Raw genomic sequence first — 19,105 nt, forward strand, 5'->3', positions numbered from 1 at the left:
TCAAAGCCGCATTCAGATAATAGCTCATCCTATTCAACAGACATATTGACTAGTTCATGAAGGCAAGTGGGGGCTCCACCTCAACCCAAGCTCTCCACAACCACTGCACTCTGGTCTGCCTCCTTATGAGAACTGGAGATATAGTTTTTACAACCTCGCATGCTGTTTGTGGTTTTTGTGGCTGGGAGGGGCCTTTCTGGTCTGGAGGTGAATGTCAATCTATCCAGCATTAATCAAATGTTCCTTCTTGCCTCTGAATTGGAGAGAGCCCCTCCTCTCTGCTTAGTATTCCCTTCGTTCTCTTCAGTCTGTTGGAAGCAGTGGTGTTTGTTTGCTGTTGATCTGTTCACAAATGAAACATTCTTTCTCCTACAAATGTCTCAGAGTGAGTAACCAAGACCTTAAGTGCCAATTAATGATAGAGGGAGGGACCTATCTAGGGAACTTGAAGCTATCCTTTTCTGTGAGTCTTTGTATTTCTACTACGGAACAAAAGGAATTTTACCAGAAATTCAAAACTCTTCAAAGGAGGGTCAGAGCCTCCCACTTTTGCTCCTCTTCAGCTGCTCTTGTGTCTAAATGCTTGCATGTCTTGAGTGGGTATATGACTATCCTCCCATTGTTGGCTGCTATGAGTTCCACACCAATGGCCACAATATTCCCCGCCCAGAAGGGTGTACTTAGCCATCTCCGGTTCGGCGCTCGGAGTCAAGAAGGACTTCTGGGAGGCGTGGCATTGCCCCCCCCCCCAATTGAACTTCAACTGGAAAGTATGTCTGAATGAGAGAGACAGAGCAGGGAAAAGGCAGACTTTGGCTGGGAAGCCAGGTCTCGTCATGTTTGTTTGAGCCAAAATGCCTTCAGCAGCCCGACTTCTTCTCTCCACCCGCTCCTGTTCATAAAAGGAAAACTACTTCTCAGATTTATGAGTTACCTCCAGGTGTAATTTATCAACTGCTGCCTTGCCCTGGCCCAGACAACGGGTTGGAAAGGGGGGGGGGTGGCTGGCTGGGCCTTTGATTAATGTGCACTCCTGCCTGCTGGTGGCAGATATTTTACAAAGATTTAATTCTAACACAGTCTTAAAAATAACAGGTGGCCTGTTTTTGGAGGGTTTCTTGAGAGGATTTGGGGCCACAGGTGCATCAGTTCCATAAGATGAGGACGAAGCCTCATTGACTCTTTTACTGAACGGCTAATAACTGTCAAGGCAGCATCTCCTGTGCCTGCTTTTGATCCTTTGAAATCACATTTGTAAGGGGAAGACACACACACAGGCACAAAAAGTTGCTCTACATTTCAAGCACCTTGAGGCTTAGCTAGGCCTAAGCCCACCTATACTTCCTGTTCTGGCCTCAGTGCTTTCTGGGAACTTTTTTTCTGAACAGGAAACTAGGCCTTGCTAGGCCTAGCTTTGCCTCAGTGCTTCCAGTTTAGGCCTTTCTCCCAGGCGAACCACCTTTAGGCGTCTGAAAGATGTCTGTTGTCTCTCAGATGGAATTCCCAAAATGGAGAAATTATGGGATTTGCTGTCTTTAAAAAAAAAATAAATCAGAAAATCTCATCTCTACAAAGCAATGTAAGCATCTGGAAAAAATTAGGGCCCTTCTGGAAAAGGAACTGTTTGAGCTTTAAATTATCTCTAGGAGGAGAAGCGTTTGCTGAAGAGCGTCCATGCCAAAGCCACGGTTGAAAATTAACCCAAGAGGTAGCCATTTGTAAAGTGATCTGACAGGAAATTGCTAGCTTTGTGCCGAACAAGTCATTACCTTAAGCTTTATTGCCATGTACAGTGGAAGTTTGCTTATGACAAAGTACATTGACTGAGATGGCTTGTAACTAGGGACCCGGCTATTGCACCACTACCAGTTCAGCAGTAAGCCGTCAGTCGGTGGAATGGTACAGATGAAAGCATTACCAACCATTTCTTGGAAAAACGGCACCAGCTGAAACAGCTTATTTCTGCACAACCAAGTCAATAATAGACCTGAAAGCCATTTATCTCAAGGGTGAGACAGATGTGGCCAATGGATCAGTTCCTGCTTTCCTGGTTCATTCTACATATGCATTCTTTTTCTGTATGCATAACATGCTTTCTGCATAAAGGACTAACCTAGTGGGGGTGAGAATTGTAAGAATATTTGGTATTTTGATGCCAGTACAGTGGGCTAGCGCTGCACTTGTACTCTGGAAAATTGTAATTAGTTTAAAAATGGAGGAATGGATTTTTAAACTTCTACCTAATGAATGTTAAAAGCAGCAGATTTTTGTGGGGCGGAATTAATTATTGAAGTTTGAACAGCGACTGGAGGGCCACACACTCCCACTAAAAGTATTGTCGCTCTTATCTCCCCATTCCACTCCTTGTACAGAAATTGCCCTGATGCTGCATTAGCTCCTGTGTGGATAGTGTCATTATACAGCTTAGTCACTAGGTGGCACCAGGCTTTATTGTACTATATAGTGTCATGGATTTCCTGTTCTTGTTCTATTCCTGTTGGAATGGCATGGTCAAGTTCTATCCTTGGTCGCTGTGTCTTCTAAGCATTGTCTTTATTAATTAATTTATATTACTTCCTGTATAAAATACAGTATTCTTTAAAAAATGCAGGAGTAGGTAGTCTTGTTTTAAACAAGACATTTAAAGCAATTTAAAATCAAACCATTTAAAAGATAATGTTAAAACATTAACATTATCGCATTAAAATCTTCAGAGGGCATGATCCTTTATGGCTTTAATAAATGTTTTGACTTGGCACCAATCAAGCCTCCAATGGGAGAGTATTCCACAATGGGGGTGCACATGAGCTCAGCACCCGATAGTCCTTGAATGGGGAGGGAGTTTTCCCCATTCTTCCAGGTGATCAATGTGAAGGAATCAATTTAGGCAAAATATTGTTCCTTTCACTTGTACAACTATACAAGCCGAACAGAGTAGGACGGGAAGGAAGCCTGTTCTGATTGGGGAACCAGCTCATGGCTCTTAATTGGCGTAGAAACCATAATAGATTTGTAAACTGCCTAGGAAGACTGTGAAGACGAACAAATTATTCCAACTCACCCTGACCCTTTTAACAGCACCTCAACATCAGATCCCCCCCCCCAAATAGTAATATTTTAGATATCCTGCTGCAGAGCGAGAGATTGGGAATTCTATTCTTCACTCTGTCTTCTGGGAGAAGAGCCAGCCTGTGTAGCTCTGGGCAAGCTGCACAGTGCCAGAGTGCCTCCAGAAGAAGGGCCTGGGAAATCACTAAAAGTAGACATTGTCTAGGGGGCGGGGTAAAAATCTAATGAATGAATGAATGAATGAATGAATGAATGAATGAATAAAATTATCTATCTAGGAACACCTGAAAAGAGTCAGAATGAATTTGATGGCACATTATTATTAATCATATTAAGGCATGAACAATATTATTTTCCTTTTTCTCGGAGTGTGGACCGAGAATCCTTACATTTTGCTAACGTATTGGTCTGTTCTCTATTTTACAACTATGGAATGTCTGGTGGTATTTTCTTCCCTTTTTTCCTTTTATTTCCTTTGAGTCAATTCCCATGTGCATCGTTTCTCTTTGTGCTCTGTCTTTGGCACCATCCAACCCCTTAAATGTGTTTCACGAGCTTGTTGGTGGCTCTCGCCTGGGTAAAGGTCAGACACAGCAGGAAAGAGATCCCCATGTAAGGTTATAGGAAGGGCAGACAGAAGGAATTTCACAGCTGGCAATGTTAGCACTTCAGTCAGAAGGGCTGCCACAGAGAGAGTTAAAATAAACCTGGCTGTCATCGCTTTGAGGCTTTCATTGAAGGAACTGTCAGGTTCTTGGTCAACTGAGCTGAAAGAACATTTCCCCATGTTGCTTTCGTTTATGCGTGTGCCCTAAAAATTTCTTTCTTTCTTTCTTTCTTTCTTTCTTTCTTTCTTTCTTTCTTTCTTTCTTTCTTTCTTTCTTTCTTTCTTTCTTTCTTTCTTTCTTTCTTTCTTTCTTCATATCAGAGAACTGCGCAATTTAAAATTATGGACACAGATGAAATACTGTATAGGTAAATTAAAAATATTTAAACGTTAAGATAATTAGACTGTCTTTGATGAGAAGCGGGCTACTTCAATAGCATTCTCTTGGCCATTTGATAGATCTTCTTTTGCACACGTGGTGGGGCATAAATTGCATGCACATAAGTGTTGTGTTGTTTGGATTTCTTGTCAGTTACAGAAAGTTTGTCCTGTGTCTAAGTAGCTCCATTTTAATGTATTCTCAAAGGCTTTCACAGCCGGGATCCAATGGTTGTTGTAGGTTTTTTTGGGATGTGTTCTGGAGGTTTTTCTTCCTAATGTTTCGCAAGTCTCTGTGGCTGGCATCTTCAGAGGACAGCAGTTAGAACTCTGTCTGTGTTCTGATATAGTGTGTCGGATAGTTGAGTATTTGTAGCTGTGGGATCAGCTTTTTGTCCTTTTCAGGAGATTGGGTAATTATGGTGATCAGGGTGTTTTTTTGTTATGGGTGTATTGTTGTGATAAGGGCGGAGATGATCTGTCACTGTGATTGATGAGTGTTGTTAGCTAGTCTTTTGTGTGCAGTGATCACCTGTCCTTGTGGCTGGGTAGAGTTCATTGACCTTTTTGCAGGCTGTATTTTTCAGTGCTGGGAGCCAGGCTTTGTTGAAGCCTAGCTTCTTCTAGTTAAATTTTAGAGTGTCACCAAATTTCTTGATTTTAGCCATCATATGAGGCCTTCTACCTTTAATAAGGAAGCAGACAGGAGTGAGGTGGGTCACAGTATCCTGAACCTGATGTGATGTGATGTCTCCACTAGCTTTAACACCGTGATTCCTTTCTTTGGTTAACCCAGGTGTTCTTGGACTTCACCACCAGCAGTGCTGGCCAGGATTTATGGGAGTGGTAGTCCAAGGACATCTGGGGACCCAAGGTTGGGAACCACTGTGTTACATCAACAGCATGAAGATGGTAGAGAACAGGGCATGGCTTAAATAGTTGTGATGGGCAACAACCCATATTCCCACTGTGGGACATCAAGCCCAACCTGAGTAGTCTTAGAGTTTTTACAATCTAGCATGCTGCCTGTGGTTTAAGTAATTGGAAGGGACTTTTCTGGATTGGGGCATACAGTGCAAGAACACCTGGGTTACACAAGGCTGGGAACCTCTGATCTGACAGATGAACCACCACTGACTTAAAAAAAAAATAACTTCCTTCATCTCTGGTTGGACTAAAAGACCACAACGTTAGGGTCTACTGATCTCCAGGAATCATCTAGTTGTTTCCCACCCTTTCTAAGAGAAGTAGAAGCTGCAAACACGCTGATATGTGTGCCACCACTCTGGGAAAGTGGCGTGAAATGGAATGGTTTGGGCTGATATTCTTCCTCTGGCCATTTTTCTATACTGTATTACTTTTTGGTTCTTGACCCACTGTGTTGCTTTGCCACCTCCCTTTGGCTTCCGCTCCACTTCCTCCAGGTATTCCTTTGTGTGTCAGAAGCAGTTGCTGTTTTCCCCCTGCCTGGATGTCATCAGGTTGGATTATTCTCCATCCTGGGGTTATATAAACCTCTCTCCGTACTCCTGGTACACTTTTTCCTGCCAAGGTTCATCTCCTTTCTTCCACTCACAAAATCCCCCTGCAGGTTCCTTGCTTGTTCTCATAGCCGAGCCTCTGTGGAAATTTAAATGGAGTAAGAAATACATCTCTGCTTCTCCTCCTCCTCCTCTTTCCCCATCCACTTCTTTCTTATTTTGTCTTAGCTTGAAGTGGGCCGAGGCTGGACGGATGTGGCAAGAGCTGAAGGACTGGGTGAGAGGCTGGGCCCGTCCTTCTCTCTGTCACCCTGCAGAGGTACTGATTTTGTTTTAGTGACTATCTTTCTGTCTGCAGGAGGGTAAGGAACAGCTGGGCTCAAAGCGGTGGAATTCAGACCCACCCTAGAGCAGCAAGGAGAGTTATCTATCTGCCCTTCTGAGCAGGAGGAAAGGTTGAACGTTTGGGGAAGGTTTGCTACTGGAAGAGGAATACCAAAAAAGTGAAATACATGGATCAAAACTAGAGATGAGCACGAACTGGAGGAATGACGAATCAGGCTGGTTCGTGGCCAGCCATCACGAGCCCCCACAAAAATGAACAATTTCATGGTTTATATTTCCAGTTTGTGCTTTGGGAGGACCAACTTGCTTCTGCCCTCTGATGCTTGTCTTCTCACTGCCCCCTCCCACTGCCTTCCTACCGGGTCCCGCGGCTGCCACCGCCTCCTCCTCCACTGCTGCCACCATCCCCTTTTGCTGAACAAGCCAACGCATCAAGGGGAAATAAGTTTGTTGCCTTGTTTCATTTTGGCAAAACAGGATCCCTGAACGGGTTCATGAAGCAAACCATGAATCAGCCCGATTCGTCAGTTTTTCTGGTTCGTGGTTCGGTTCGTGCCCACCTCTTACTTGAAATGACATACAATTGGCAGTTTTCTGTACATGAGTGAAGGAGGAGGCTGTAGAAGCATATGTCAGGCTGATTTATTTATTTGTCCCTAGCTGTCCGTAGGACAAATTCTCATTTTAGAAAATCTTTTGAGAAATCCAGCTTCTTACATCACTTCCTCCCGGGTGCATGAATGCCATGTAGCTAGCTGGAATCTCTTGGAAAAAAAACTGTGGATGCATCTGTTTATTTACATAATTTATATATCTCACACCTTTAATGTTTGTTTGTGTTCCCCGGGAGGCTTACAAAGTTGTAAAATGCAAGGAAAATAAATGGTCATAAAATAACTCTGCCATTCTGTACACGTTAATTAGGAAGATACATGGGACCCAGGACTTGAAATGTATTTAACTGCAATTCAAGGCAGCGAGTTTCAATCTTGGTCCTTCGACTATATGGGACCGCGGTTCCCAGAAATCCTAACTGGCATGGCAAAGGTCAGGTATTCTCAGAGTTGGCGTCCAGGAAACCTGGAGGTGAGAATGCAGAGAACTGTAGCCTGGTGCATAAAAGAACCAACACAGAAGCCCCAAATAACAACAGCTTCTTCCAATAGTGAATGGAAAAAACAGTCAGAACAGTTCTAAGTCAGTGGTTCCCAACCGTGGGTCCTCAGATGTTCTTGGACTGCAACTCCCAGAAGTCTTCACCAATAGCTGTGCTGGCCAGGGTGTCTGGGAGTTGCAGTCCAAGAACACTGGGTTTACTCAAGGTTGGGAACCACTGCTCTAAGTTAAAATTCCAAACATTCTGGGTACATCAAAGACCAGAGAATGTGCACTGTCTTCTTCAATTTAGACCCTATAAGTGAATAACAAGAGTGTCACATTTTCTGCATCTCGGGAACAAAAACGGTAGGTGAAGCAGAGAGGCCCAACCCATACTGTGAGATATGGAAGACCCCCTCCATTCATCCACCTACTATTTTCCAGTTGGTGGGGCCACCTTGAAAGCCATTGCACTGCTTGGATGCTACCATTGCAGAAGTTCTCTTATGACCCGCTCAGCATCATCTGAATGGGGACATCGTTCAAAAAATGATGTCTGGATCTACTTAACTCATACGGCTGGAGACATATAACCATATGCCTGCGAACCTTTCTCGTGCTGAAAAATCCGACTGAGATGAAATTCTTTTAACTGGTTTATATTTTTCGTTCTTTGTGAGGGTGGAGAACTGCCTCCCAGTTTAGAAGATCTTGCAGCACATGATGGGGTTTCGTTACTGACAAGGTAATGCCCTTTTGTTGGCCTTCTCATGTTTCTATCATTTTTCTTCTTCTTTGCCCTTGCCGCCGCCACCCTCGTTTGCCCTCAGTGCCCTTCGTTTCACTGGCTATAGCAATCAAATTGGTTTATTACATCATGTTAAAGACTTGTGTCTACTAGAAAGCCTACTGTCACAATTTCCATTAGAAGCTCCTTGGGGAATGACTGTGTGAGTTACTTACCATAGAACTGTAGAGTTAGAAGGGACCTCAAAAATCACGTTGTCCAACCCCTTGCTGATGCAGAAAACCCCATGATGTGACATCTGATGTGCTGTCACCTGGCCCCCAATGAAAACTCAATAACAGAGACCTTCCTGGACAGTCTGCTCTGGTTCAGGTCTTCCTCTGTGGAATTACAGAAAACCAGTCTCTCACACTGGCCTTTTCCAGTTGTAGCTCTTTTCCCACGACTTGGTTTGGAAGATTTACCAGGAATCTCATCCTGACTCTTAACAGCCTGGCACCAAACTGCTTCTTTGCTTCATTCTTCTATATTTGCGCTCACCAGTGTCTGGAACACATTCATGGTTGTTAAGTAAAGCTTAATATTTAGGAAATGGCCTTTGGAACCATCTGGACTGGAGCGATGCTAAGAGGTGATCCTTGGACAATGCCAGGCCAAAAGCCACAAGACCTGATGTTGTTCTTGTTGTTACTACCACAAATACAATATAAATAGATCCTATATTCATACTGGTACAGAACCACCGAACCAATCTTCTGGCGTGCCTGCAATGTTTGGGACAGCCAAGGGAGGAACATTAATATGTAAAACATGTAAGCTTCCACGATGAAACTGATAGCAATAAAGACTTTATTGGAGTTGAACCACTTGTAAAACATTTGTGCCTGTTCTCTGCAGCAGATGTGCCAACATTTTAAAGCTGCCTGGCATCTTTGCCTGCTTCCTCCTAAACGTTTCACTTCCTTGGCAGCTCTTTGAGGTCCGACCAGGTGATCTTTTCTGGCCAGCTGCTCAGATTCATAACCCAAGCTGGGGGGAAAAAGGGGGGGAACCGGGGCCAGCATGATGAAGAAGGACAGTCAATAAACACCTTTGACTCAGCGTGGCCGTCAAATGCTTTCATTCTGGCACAGACGTCGGCATTGCTTTATGCCATAGCTTTTCCAGGAGGAAGAGGTGCTCTGTGGCTTGTCGGTTGTCATTTCTGATCCCCGCAGGACACCTGTGATTTTCAAATAGCCATTAATAACAATACCAACAGGTGCAATAACAAAGCCAATAGTGGGTTGCATTTCTTAGTGTTCCCTAAGTTTCATAACTACATTTAACCTGAAGAAGAAAGTCAGTATAACGGTAAATCTCATGTATCTGAAGGCTTCCTATAGACAATGGGCTATGATGGAGCAGTTGTACCATGATTTGCTCTGCATTCAACACTGATTTTATCATAATTTTTTCATTGTTCCTCTTGTCATTCTATGCAACAATTTCCTCTTTTCCCTCTTCTGTACCACACCATTGTGCTTAAAGCCCTCTTTTGGCAGTCTACAATTTAATTGTGCAGGTTACATATTGTCTGCCCCTCATGCCCAAGAGCTGGGTATTCTGTTTACTGACCTCAGAAGGATGGAAGCTTGAATCCATCTTGCATTTAGGAAAATGGTTCCACGTTTTATAAAGTTTGTAACCCATGAACCAACCGAGCAAAATTCTCCCTAAGTTCCCGAGATATACACATTCTCAAGACTATAAAACCATGATAGCTATCAGTGAAATAAGAGAAAAAGGAAAGTATGGGTATTGAAATACAAAGGTGTTAAAAAACAGCTCTGTTAAATATGATTGGAAATATTCTGTTAGAACCAGGGGAGAAAGAATGAATCATTCTTATGTTGACAGTAGCAAGACTGATATTTGCAAAGAACTGGAAAAATAACTTGTCATACCAAATCTTCCCTTAGCCCTCATTGTCATCCAAATACCCACAATAGGGCATCAGACATTGACCCTTTGACTACTACTTCTCTACCATTTAGTGTCGACACACAGCCGTGACTGAAAGTAACCCAAAAGCTAAGAGTTACTCTGAAAAAAGTGTGCAGAATCTTTCACTGCTCTGCCATTTGACTGCAGTGCAAGTATCTGTACATCACTGGAATGAATTACAAGTAATTAGCCATTTGTAACTTGTTACTCCTAAGCTCAAGTTCTTTGCTGCTGCTGGAAGTAGTTGCTGCTTAAGTCGATGCCTCCTCCATTCCTCCAAAGACGGCTTATTTTATGACAAAAGGTTATGATAAATGTTAGAGACCTGTAGCTTTCTTAAACGTACCAGCTTACAGCCTGCCATCGCTCTTTCATCTTCCGAAGACCGGTTTTAACATCAGTAATCTTCTGTTTTGAACCTGAGGCAGAGAAAGCTGTTCTCCAGAGGTCTGGGGAGGCTTTGTTTGGAATTGCGGATCTATCTTTGATCAGAGAGAGAAAATAATGTAAGAGATTCCAGCGGAAGTTGCCTGCGTTTCAGTTCAAAGGCTTCGGAACAGAACAGACCTGAACAGAACGTCCCAGGGCGGCGGTAGCGAAACATGCCTGGTGTCCACAGACCGGCCTGCCTCACCGTTGCTAGAAATACTAGTATCTGCCCTCCTGCCGTTTTAAATATTCATCACAGGCTTCTTGTTACAAGACGTCCACAAAGAAAAAGGACCGCTTGCGTCACAGGCCAATTAAGAGGCACTGCTGTCAAGTTGGAAGAAGTTCTCTCTAGAAAAGGTCCGTGGGAATTCTTTTTAAATCCCAGCTGATCTACCGCTGCTTGGCCTTTTGTGAAAATAGGAATATTCCTCCTGTAAATGGAGCGACACTGTCGAGTGTCTATTTAGTGTCTATTGGGATGCATGGGGATGTTCATTTCCCCTGGCTCCCAGTTCATGCTTTCTGTGGCTTTATTTATAATCTTAATGGTATTTACTTGTGCTGTTGAAAAGGTAAAGGTTCCCCTTGACAATTAAGTCCAGTCGTGTCCGACTTTAGGGGCTGGTGCTCATCCGTTTGGAATCCGAAGAGCTGATGTTTTTCCATAGATGCTTTCCGTGGTCAAGTGGCTGGCACAACTAGACATGGAACACTGTTACCTTCCCACCGAGGTAGTACCCATTCATTGAATCACTTTTGCATGCTTTCAAATGGCTAGGTTTGCAGGAGCTGGGACAAGGAGCTCATCCTGGTGCACGGATTCAAACTGCTGACCTTTAGATCGACAGCCCAGTTGCTCAGTGGTTTAATCCACAGCACCGCCTGCGTCCTTTTGAACCAGATGGTATACTTTGCACAGAACACTTGAAAATACAGAATGCCCCAAACTCTTTCTGGGTGGTAAAAAGAATTCATTCATTCATTCATTCATTCATTCATTCATTCATTCATTCATTCATTCATTCCTTTTAGCTTACAGACTGCCCGACCTAGTGAGAACACTGCTCGGGGCAGTTTTATCTAAGTAGGCACAGCATACAACTGACTAAAATAATAAAAAGAAATTAAAAGAAAAACATAACACCACAAAGGACTTGATGACCCATAGGGTCCCTGCCAGCTCTGCAGTTCTAAGATGATGATGATAATAAAACAGAAAAGGTGACTTATGATTGACACCTGATAAATTACATCAAACCAAATTACCTGAAACACGACATAATTAACAAAATGTACACAAATACAAGTATAATAAAAATAATCAATAGGCATAGTTAAAAATATAATGTAAGGGTCTTAGAAATGGGTCCACAATGTTGCCAAAAGCTTCCTTCAAGAGTTCTGTCTTCCGTTACTTTCTAAAGATCTGTAGGGAGGGGGCCTGATGGAAGTTTGTTCCATAGTGAGGTTATCACTGCTGAAAAAGCCTGATTCCTTGTATCATTTTTCTTTATTTCCTTTAGGGTAGGCAACCTCAGAGCTTTGCAAGTCATAACTAACACCTTAAATCTGACACAGAAGCCAATAAGATGCCAGTGCAGATGAGACAGGATTGGGGAAACATGATCAAACCTCCTTGCCCCTGAAATTAACCTGGCTTCTGCATTCTTAACATGTTGCAGCATCTGTATCGTCTTCAAGGGAAGTCCCACGTAGACAGTGTTAACAGTGGTCAACTCAAGATCTTCAGGCATCTCTCATCCAGACAGGGTCACAACTGAGCAATCTGCTGAAGGTGGAAAAAGCTGACCTATCTGGACGTATTGTATCATCCATATTTTCTTTAAGGGAAGTCCCACATAGACAGCATTACAGTAGTCAATTACTGAGAATACCCGTGCATGGGTCAGGGTCTTCGGGAACCTCTCATGGCTGAAATGTGGTGTTCCACAGACAATGCTAGATCCAGAATAATGCCGAAATTGTGAAGCCGCCTGAGGTCCTTTCAAGGAGAAAGGCAGGATAAAAATGTTTTTAAAATATATATATATATTTAAATAAATAGGGTCAGGTTAATCCCATCCAGATTAGAAAAGATCCATACTTCTCCAGAACAAGATTTCTTTCTTCTCGGGATTCAACTTCAGCTTGTTTGCCCTCTTAAGGGTCTTTCTTAGAAAGTTTCAGGCTGCTAGTTTCTCAGCCTGCAATGTCAAGTTGCAAGGGTCTCGGTGAAATCCATGCAACATATTGTCTCTCTCGACGCCACTCACAGTGATGCAGCGCTAACGCAGCCCTGTCACAAGTCCCTGACATGCAAATGCACTGAGAAGGTCACCGCGCAGTCAGAGCAGAGCATTAAACATTAAATGCTCCATTTATGCGCCCAAGTGGCGTCACGCCAAGTTGAATCCAAAGCGATTAAATCTCCAGCCGTGGCAGTTCCTTTCAGAGTGACATAAAACATTTTGCTCTGCTAGTCAATGCAATAATGTTTTGCCAGAGACAGCAAGAGCCGGGCGCGGAGAGGCGTGCATCTGGGACCGTTTGTCACAGAAATGCATCCCTCGCCACTCCAAGGGTTCCCATCAGTTTGAGCTATTTATTGTTAGGCTATGATGCACCCGGGGTCTCTTCTCCCTCTTCATCCCTTCAAGCTGGGATGACTCACTTTCATCACTACCACTGGGAGGCAAACCCAGTAGCAACAGAGAGAAGAAGACACCCTGATGTAGATGCCTGCATCACAAGCACTCAATGCATATGATTCCATGTTGTAGTGGAACCTGGTCTTGCTGGGCCAAGGCCTTGGGATGTTCTGAGTGGCGGGGACTGCGACATCATCTCTAACCTTCTTGAATTCCTCTGGTTTCTTCTGACTGTAGGTGCAATCCTCGCAGGAGCTAGAGAAGAAATAGATTTTCCCAGGAGCAATCTGGTGTTGCAAGCTACTTCTGCTGCAATGCGCAGTATTTGTGTCTGATTTTAAAAGGTAATTAAGAGCTATTGACTTGACCAGGACACACTCCCTGTTGGTTGATATGGACCCATCCAGCATGGCCATGGGTATTCTGGGGACAGTAGTCCAAAATAAATCTTTTGACAGCTTCACTTAGTGGGTGTCCATGTGTGCTTCACAGCCTGCCCCTTCCTTCCAACCTCGACACGGGGCGCAACGTTAATGCCCCAAACAGTTTTTTCGTCACCCTGAAAAGAAACAAAAGCAGAATCTTTGACTTCTCCATCCCCCAGATCCGCTTTACTTACCTTTCTCCTTCCACCGCCATTTGTCTTTCAGCCTGCCTTCCATCTTGGGCATCTGTCACCAGTGATTCCTGGGTCCTCACCATCATCGCTACAGATTACACTATATAATTCATTTTCCCACCTCCACCAAGGCTTGTTCTAACCCCACCGTCCGTTGCTCTCAAACAAGAAATTCAATATTTTCTCCTAAAGGACACCATATCACCTGTCAATCCTTCAGAAGATGATCCAGGGTTCTTCTCCTGCTATTTTACCATCCCAAAACAAGATGGCGGTCTGCAGCCTATTCTCGACCTTCGGGACCTCAACTATTATATCATTCAGAGATGTTTTCACATGGTTACGTTAGAATGAATCCTGCCCATTGTTCAGCAAAATGACTGGTTCACAATTATAGATTTAAGCGATGCATATTTCCACATTACCATTCACCAGGATCATTGCAAATTTCTCAGATTCGCCGTAGGACCCTATGCCTACGAATTCAAAGCCCTTCCTTTTGGCCTCTCTACAGTGCCAAGGATATTCACCAAATGTATGGCACCTGTAGCAGCCCACCTGCGTACTCTGGGAATCTCCATCTTCCCCTACATAGATGACTGGCTGATAGTCTCCCCTTCACGTTCTCCGGCTTTAAAAAATATCCAGTTGACCCTTTCTCTCCTCGTGGATCTGGGCCTCAAGATAAACGAAGAAAAATCCATTCTTGCCCCTACACGATGGATCACCTACATAGGCGCGGTCCTCTACGGGGGCAAGAGTTTTTCTTCCTCCAGAGAGAGCAGCCAAACTTCACATGCTCATCGAAAGATTCCTTCCTCACTCATTCGTCACAGCACATTTGGCTCAACCTCTCCTAGGCCTTATGGCCTCCACCACATCAACCATTCAGCACTCCAGGCTATAGAGGCGCTCCCTGCAATCATGGTATCTGTCCCTCTTTGATCCTATGACAGACCCATCTTCCAAGTTCCTCCAAGTCACCCTCGAGCTCTCTTCTCAGCTCTTCTGGTGGGACACTCCATCCATCCTGTTCATCGGAAGGCCCTTTACTCCTCTCCAGCTATTGGTTCAGATCACCACTGATGCAAGCCCTACTGGATGGGGGGCACATTACAACAGCCTGCATATTCATGCTCCCTGGTCCTGCACTGAGCGAGCTCTTCATATAAACAATATCGAGCTCTTAGCCATTTTCAAGGCCTTCAGAGCCTTCTTCTGATACAGGGCCATGACCAGGGAGCAGCTGTAGCTCAGTGGCAGAGCACATGCTTGAGATGCTGAAGGCTGCAGGCTCAATTTTGTGTGTCACTGGATTAAGGGATCTGAGGGTAAGCAAACTGGGGGGGGGAAACACCTCTCTTCACCCAGGCTTTTGGAGAGATGGGGCTGGCCAAAGTCATGTTCTTTCAGAGGGAACAGGTTTTGGGGACTACAAACCTGATAATCCCCAGGCAGGCTGCTGGGCATTGTAGTCCAACATGGATCTTTCCAAGCCCCTTGTTGCATGTGTGCTTGCCTGTGCCTGCATGTTTACATATAAATTCACATGCTGTTGATCCCATCACAGCCAGAGCGGTTCTGAGTCATTTCCAGAGCGAAAGCCAAGCAGTTGCCATGACGCGCAAGGTCTGGGAACGATCAAACTGGGGGAAGGCTTTTCCCCACCCCCACCCCCCACCCCCAGTGGAGATCTGTATACCAAGGAGCCGGAGTGACATGTCGGAGCTCTGCTGTGAAGTCAGAGGCAGCTAAAGAAAGCTGAGAAGAATTACAGATCTTAAGAATCAGCTTGAAAGCCAGGAATGCCGAGAACCAGAAGCAGCACCTCAGGGGGCCTCCGAAACATTTAGTTTACAAAGCTTTGTGTCTGTGATGGCGGATATTACACTTGAAGAAGAATGAAAAGTAAAGGGGGGAAAATATCCCCCACCTTGGGCATGGAGAAGAGACATACATTTCTGGGCATGTGGTGGTTGATGCTCCTAGAAGTGCATTTGTTCCCACTGGCACATTTTATTTATTACTTGATTAAAATAATTTTACTCCACCTTTCTCCTTAAGAAGGACCCAAGGTGGCTTACATCATTCAAAGACAAGATTGGAAGCCAGAGAACAGGAAGTATACACATACTAAAAAGGACCGAAAAAATACCAAACTAAAAACAAACAGTAAACAGAATCAACGCCAAGCACAGATTCAAAGCGACAAAGCCTAACATTCCATTTACGAACCCCACTCAGGCAGCCGGTCACTCAGGGCCGCAAGCAGACCAAGAAAGGTCTTGGTCTGCTTGCGGAAGGCCAGCAAAGGTGGGGCCAGCCTGGCCTCCAGTGGGAGGGAGTTCCAAAGTCTGGGAGCAGCCACCGAGAAGGCCCTCTCCTGTGTCCCTTTCAGAGACACTTGTGAAGGTGGCAGGACCGAGAGAAAGATCTCTCCTGATGATCTTAACGCTGGAGAAGTCTCATAGAAGGAGGTGGGATCTTCTAGATCGCTTGGGCCCAATCCATTTAGGGGCTTTGGAGGTTAAACCCAACACTTTGAATTGTGCCCACAACTGGTTCGGCTGCCAGTGGCGGTCACAAAATGTTTTGTGTGTGTGTGTGTGTGTGTGTGATCCATACAACCAGCACCAGTTAGAAATTTGGCTACTAACATGATTTCTCAATAGCAGCCACAGAAAGAAGCTTTGATTGCTAGCTCCAAAACCTGCTAACCTAGTGCTTTCCAGATTTGTTTGACTACCGTTCCTATTCTCCCCACCCATCACGGCCAGTGGCTGTTAAGGAGCTGTTGCCAGATCATGTTGTCTGCTGTAGAATGCGGTTACATCTGGTTTGGTCTTCTAGTGCAGTGCAGAAGGTTTTGGAAAGTTTGATTCCTATGCAGTCTGAAATTTGGGATTCCCGTCAAAGCTTATGCCTGTTTTGCAGTCATTTTGGTTTTTTTTTTTGCCATGCCATTCCTAACTGTGTACCCGAGAGCTTCTCCAGATGGAGAATTGGTTTCGCTTAAGGTACCTGAGTCAGCATCCATCGTCCTTGTCTTTTCCTGATGTTCATAAAGCATAAGGCTTAATTTGGAATGATCGAAAAAAGTAAAGTGTAAAGTCTGCAGCTTATACACCATCCCATAGTGCTTCAAGCACTCTCTGGGCAGTGTACAAGTTAATTATGCAGGATACACATTCCCCCCCCACGAGCTGGGTACTCATTTTACTGACCTCAGAAGGATAGAAGGCTGAGTCAACCTTGAGCCAGCTACCTGGGATTTGAACCCCAGGTCACGAGCACAGTTTTGGCTGCAGTACAGCAGTTTAACCACTGTGCCATGAGGCCTGCTTCCTTTCTCTGTCTTCCTTTAGGTTGCAAGACATGGGAGTCACAACTACTTGCTTGGAAGTGTTCAATCTCAGATTCACTTTGCCCACACAAAAGGAAAATAGGAAAATAACTCCATCAAGGAAGTGTATTGCAGTTGGCTTCCCCTTATCTCGGGATCAGTATCCACTGATTAACATCCATAACCTGAAAATAGTAAAAATATTAAAAGAAACATCCCAAACTATATATTTCTAATGATGAAATCCCCAAAACTGGCCACTAGAGTGAAGCAGAGACCATGCTATGTGTTCACTATTATAATCATGTTTGCTGTAAAATCCATGGTTTTCAGCATCTGTGGGGGAGCCCTTTGAACTGATCCCCCCAATATATGGGTTCCTACTGTACTCTCATTTTTCGTGAAGATTTCTTGAAGTGGTTTTTGGGCTAGAAGGGCTTTGTGTGGGCTGAATCACAATGAGCCCTGTTTCATTGGACCTGAACGGCCACAAATTGTTGCCAGCTGAGGCAGAACTTTTGTGTCATCTGGACAAACATGACTATTCAAATCTGTGTTATGGGTCTCATGCAAAGCCACAGTTTTGCAACAGTTTATCAAGGCTTGGGATATACAAATCCTGATTCCTTCTGTCATTCAGTCCAGGTGCTCTATACTCCAGCACGTCTGTGGTGCACCACTGAGAAACCAGCAGAATACAGGAGGTAATTCATTACTTGCATGCCATTGTGTCGATTCTGATTTATGGCGACTCTTTCCAGGGTTTTCTAGGTAAAGAATATACAGACGTGGTTCTCCATTCCCTTCTTCTGATTTGTTGTTCTTTAGTTGTTAAGTCGTGTCCGAGTCTTTGTGACCCCACGGACCACAGCACGCCAGGCCCTCCTCTCTTCCACTGCCTCCCGGAGTTGGGTCAAATTCATGTTGGTTGCTTTGATGACACTGTCCAACCATCTCGTCCTCTGTCGCCCCCTTCTCCTCTTGCCTTTACTCTTTCCCAACATCAAGGTCTTTTCCAGGGAGTCTTCTCTTCTCATGAGATGGCCAAAGGATTGGAGCCTCAGCTTCAGGATCTGTCCTTCCAGTGAGCACTCGGGGTTGATTTCCTTCAGAATGGATAGGTTTGTTTTCCTTGCAGTCTGGGGGACTCTCAAGAGCCTCCTCCAGCACCACCATTCAAAAGCATCAATTCTTCGGGGGCCAGCCTTCTTTAGGGTCCAGCTCTCACTTCTCCTGATACAGGAGATATTATAGCAAAATTATCCTCTATAAGAGAGCTGCAGTGCTCATTAATAGGGAGTGCTTTTTTTTAAAAAAGGTTGAAATTTACACCATTTTTGGATGACTCCATGACAGCTACTTGGCATGGAGTGATTAAAACTATCTCTTAGTGGATATGTGAGTTCACACGGGCACAGTATCTAGGGGGTGGAAGAAAGCGCACCTCACTTTATATTAATAGCATCCCTGTGAGGTAGGCCAAGCCAAGGGATGGTGGCTGGCTCAGGAGTGAGTTCAACTTTGGGTAGGAATGTGATCCCCATTCTCAGGCAGAGTAAACCACTGCATCAGATGTTTGTAAAGGAAAACTGTGTTCAATACTACTAATACCATCACCACCACTACTACTACAGTATTATTCATAAAGTACCATTTTAGGTCTCCTTGAGAGGCAAAACAAAACCATACTCCCTTGAGGCATCATGAGTGCCAAACAGTCTTGGGCTCCAGAAGGGTTATTATGGGCTCCATTTTGGGGCAGTAGCCTGTGAGAATAATGTCAAAAATTCCAGAATAGAGGCGAGGAGAGGAAGGGTGGGGAGAGGAGGGCAGGAGAGGGGAGAAATTACCCGGTCTCGCCTCTGTTCTGTTGGGCTGTGTGGTGAATTATGCTCTAGAAACCTCCGCTGCCTGCTAAGGACACTTCAAATGGAAAATTTCTGCCCCAGGTTTGCACTTCGGCATGGCATTGTGAAATATTTAAGCATCCGGAAAGTGTCTCGGTGGGGAGAGCTACTTACATGATTACATAAAAAGGTGGAGAGTCAAGTGGAATTTCAAAGCTAAGTAGCTGTGATTAGAGAGGACCCGCTCCGCTCCTTCTCTACAACTAGCCGCTGTGGATTCGGTTGAACAGAGGACAGCTTCCCAATGAAAGAGACATGTCTGTCCTTTTCCTCAGATTGAGGGCGGAACAAGGACCTTAAACGTAGGGATGGTGGCAAGTCTTCCAGTCTGAGTCCCGAGTCCCATGTGTGGAGTTCAAGTCTCCAGTTGGGGTGCATGTGCAGAGAGCAAGCCTGGAAGGGAATTCTGAGCTGGCGCATTCAGATGTGTGGAGACAGCGGTCT

The 19,105-nt window shown here is 44.6% G+C and overlaps 2 long non-coding RNA genes across 5 annotated transcripts in view; one reads left to right on the forward strand and one right to left on the reverse strand.

The window, feature by feature from the left end:
- Positions 1 to 19,105, forward strand: part of LOC110076580 (uncharacterized) — a 184,595-nt gene that overhangs the window by 134,528 nt on the left and 30,962 nt on the right. The window lies entirely within an intron of this gene.
- LOC110076583 (uncharacterized) lies at positions 8,559 to 13,975 on the reverse strand. Its single transcript, XR_002300126.3, has 2 exons — positions 10,059 to 13,975; positions 8,559 to 8,948 (listed from the first exon to the last, which is right to left on the reverse strand). It is a non-coding gene; the product is annotated as an uncharacterized LOC110076583 (long non-coding RNA).

Source organism: Pogona vitticeps, chromosome 14 (assembly GCF_051106095.1).
Source record: "Pogona vitticeps strain Pit_001003342236 chromosome 14, PviZW2.1, whole genome shotgun sequence".
Lineage (NCBI taxonomy): Eukaryota > Metazoa > Chordata > Lepidosauria > Squamata > Agamidae > Pogona > Pogona vitticeps.